This window comes from Hyperolius riggenbachi, chromosome 6 (assembly GCF_040937935.1).
Source record: "Hyperolius riggenbachi isolate aHypRig1 chromosome 6, aHypRig1.pri, whole genome shotgun sequence".
NCBI classification, from domain to species: domain Eukaryota; kingdom Metazoa; phylum Chordata; class Amphibia; order Anura; family Hyperoliidae; genus Hyperolius; species Hyperolius riggenbachi.
The window spans coordinates 152,759,762-152,763,933 of NC_090651.1; positions in this window are offsets into that span (position 1 = coordinate 152,759,762).

Consider the following 4,172-nt stretch of genomic DNA (forward strand, 5'->3'; position numbering starts at 1 on the left):
ATGCTTATAAGGCACTGGAAAGTTTAGCAGGGACCCTCTATTACTGAGAGCCAATAGAAGTTCATTGGCTAATGTGTGAAAAAGTGACACCCACTGTAACACTTGGCAAGACAATGAAACTGACCAAGAGTTGCAATAATAACGCAGTACAAGAACAATGGTATGCTCTTAATTATATTAAAGTCTTTTAAATAGCTTAGCAAACTTCTATTTAACTATACTGTAGCTAGATAAGTTATCTTTTTTTGTATGAAAGCAAACAATTACAATGCTAATATCCATTTATAGTAATTATAATTGAAACTTGTGAACGGATGTTAAACGGTTTAACAGTAATGGTTAAGTTACATACAATATTTAGATGTCTAAAGCTGTGTATATCCGCTACATGAAACTCAGCTAATTCTCTGCTGAGAAACCAGCATATACGCAGCAGCTCCCGACCAGCAATCAGCCTGGCGGATCAAGCTGCCCAAGCGTTAGCCGAGGGCATTGCTCTTCCCACTCATTCTTTTTGTGTGCTGCTCCTTTGGCCTGCCTCACCCTCACGTAGCAACAGAACACGTCAGGAGGATAGCGACACATCTGTACTGTGTCGGCCCTGCAATGTCGCCTGAGGGATCGAGTCCCAATCCCTGCTGGGCAACATGCATCGAGTTTGTGTACCAAGCTTAAAGGGAGTCTGAATATGAATCAGGGATCCAGCACTGGAACGCTGGGACTGTGAGAGGAACGAGAAGGCTCATCAGGATCTAGAGCCTTCCCTTTTTTAGGTAAGTATCTGTATTTTTAAAAAAAAATTGGCTTCAGTTTCACATTAACCCAACTAACTTTGCAGTCAGATAGTGCAATGATCCTATTTCTGCGTGAGCATTTTTTGTACTCTGGAACTGAAACTGCTCAGAGAATTAGCAGCCCGGTAAGTACGTTTTTATTGGCAGGTTGATTTTGTAGTCCCTTACATCCAGGGGCGTAACTAGAAATCACTGGGCCCCCCTGCGAATATTTGGATGGGCCCCCCCCCCATAGGTGCCAAATAATCGTAATGGGGCAGCGTTTCACTGTAAATTAATTGTAAAGTGGGCAGCATTTTACCAGACAATCGTAATGTGGGCCAGAAAATCGTAATGTGGGCAGAGTTCACCAGAAAATCGTAATGTGGGCCTTTAGAAAATCATAATGTGGGCAGAGTTCACCAGAAAATCGCAATGTGGGCAGCAGTCACCAGAAAATCGCCATGTGGGCAGCAGTCACCAGAAAATCGCCATGTGGGCAGCAGTCACCAGAAAATCGCAATGTGGGCATCAGTCACCAGAAAATCCTAATGTGGGCAGCAGTCACCAGAATATCGTAATGTGGGCAGCAGTCACCAGAAAATCATAATGTGGGCAGCAGTCAGTCACCAGAATATCATAATGTGGGCAGCACACACCAGAAAATCCTAATGTGGGAAGCAGTCACCAGAAAATCGGTATGTGGGCAGCAGTCACCAGAAAATCCTTATGTGGGCAGCAGTCACCAGAAAATCGCAATGTGGGCAGCAGTCACCAGAAAATCGCAATGTGGGCAGCAGTCACCAGAAAATCCTAATGTGGGCAGCATACACCAGAAAATCGTAATGTGGGCAGCAGACACCAGAAAATCATAATATGGGCAGCAGACACCTGAAAATTGTAATGTGGGCAGCAGACACCTGAAAATCGTAATGTGGGCAGCAGGCACCTGAAAATCGTAATGTGGGCAGCAGACACCTGAAAATCGCAATGTGGGCAGCAGACACCTGAAAATCGTAATGTGGGCAGCAGACACCAGAAAATCCTAATGTGGGCAGCAGTCACCAGAAAATCGCAATGTGGGCAGCAGTGACCAGAAAATCGTAATGTGGGCAGCATTCACCAGAATATCGTAATGTGGGCATCAGTCACCAGAAAATCATAATATGGGCAGCAGACACCTGAAAATCGTAATGTGGGCAGCAGACACCTGAAAATCTTAATGTGGGCAGCAGACACCAGAAAATCGCAATGTGGGCAGCAGTGACCAGAAAATCGTAATGTGGGCAGCATACACCAGAAAATCGTAATGTGGGCAGCAGACACCAGAAAATCATAATATGGGCAGCAGACACCTGAAAATCGTAATGTGGGCAGCAGACACCTGAAAATCGTAATGTGGGCAGCAGACACCTGAAAATCGTAATGTGGGCAGCAGGCACCTGAAAATCGTAATGTGGGCAGCAGACACCTGAAAATCGTAATGTGGGCAGCAGACACCAGAAAATCCTAATGTGGGCAGCAGTCACCAGAAAATCCTAATGTGGGCAGCAGTCACCAGAAAATCGCAATGTGGGCAGCAGTCACCAGAAAATCGTAATGTGGGCAGCATTCACCAGAATATCGTAATGTGGGCATCAGTCACCAGAAAATCATAATATGGGCAGCAGACACCTGAAAATCGTAATGTGGGCAGCAGACACCTGAAAATCTTAATGTGGGCAGCAGACACCAGAAAATCGCAATGTGGGCAGCAGTGACCAGAAAATCGTAATGTGGGCAGCATACACCAGAAAATCGTAATGTGGGCAGCAGACACCAGAAAATCATAATATGGGCAGCAGACACCTGAAAATCGTAATGTGGGCAGCAGACACCTGAAAATCGTAATGTGGGCAGCAGACACCTGAAAATCGTAATGTGGGCAGCAGGCACCTGAAAATCGTAATGTGGGCAGCAGGCACCTGAAAATCGCAATGTGGGCAGCAGACACCTGAAAATCGTAATGTGGGCAGCAGACACCAGAAAATCCTAATGTGGGCAGCAGTCACCAGAAAATCGCAATGTGGGCAGCAGTGACCAGAAAATCGTAATGTGGGCAGCATTCACCAGAATATCGTAATGTGGGCATCAGTCACCAGAAAATCATAATATGGGCAGCAGACACCTGAAAATCGTAATGTGGGCAGCAGACACCTGAAAATCGTAATGTGGGCAGCAGACACCTGAAAATCTTAATGTGGGCAGCAGACACCTGAAAATCTTAATGTGGGCAGCAGACACCAGAAAATCGCAATGTGGGCAGCAGTGACCAGAAAATCGTAATGTGGGCAGCAGACACCAGAAAATCCTAATGTGGGCAGCAGTCACCAGAAAATTGCAATGTGGGCAGCAGTGACCAGAAAATCGTAATGTGGGCAGCAGACACCAGAAAACCGCAATGTGGGCAGCAGTCACCAGAAAATCGCAATGTGGGCAGCAGTCACCAGAAAATCGCAATGTGGGCAGCAGTGACCAGAAAATCGTAATGTGGGCAGCATTCACCAGAATATCGTAATGTGGGCATCAGTCACCAGAAAATCATAATATGGGCAGCAGACACCTGAAAATCGTAATGTGGGCAGCAGACACCTGAAAATCCCCCTGCAGAATTTCAGAGCGGGCCCCCCCTCCCCCGGGGCCCGCTCGTGGCCGTTTTTTGGGGGCTGGAGGGGTGGCAGCATGAGGGGAAAGCCTTGCCCACAGTCGGCGGGGAGAGGGGAAGTTCCCCCCTCTCCCTCACCTCGGGGCTCTCCCCTCTGCGCCCCCCTCCAGCTAGTGAATGTGTGTGGGCAGCGGGCAGCAGCAGCGGCGGCGGGATACATACCTTCTTCCTTGCGTTCCATCGCCGCCTTCTCGCTCTAGCGGCTGACGTCACTTCCAAGCGAAGTCTATTCCTACGACCCTGCTTACATCAATAGTAATGTGCCTATCCCCCCCTCTTCCTATGTCATAATGAACATGATTAAGGCAGCAATACAGCATATTAGTTTCCCAATCTTTGAAGATTACTTTGTGTCTTGATGATATGACAACCATTAAATGTACTCAATCTATATATATATAAAATCGGATGTGGGTTTGTGTGTGTGTGTGTGTGTATGTATGTGCCGCGATCACTCGAAAACGGCTTGACTGATTTGAACGAAACTTGGTATACAGATCCCTTACTACCTGGGATGATATGTTCTGGGGGTCTCACGGCCCCCCTGCACACATGGGCGGAGCTACAAACAGTAAATCAGATTTCACCCATTAGAGTCAATAGAAAAAATGGAAAAGGCTGCCATTCTCACAGTAATCAAGCCCCCACACTTGACACAGTTGGTCACTTGGTGACCGAGGTTACAAATCCAGGAA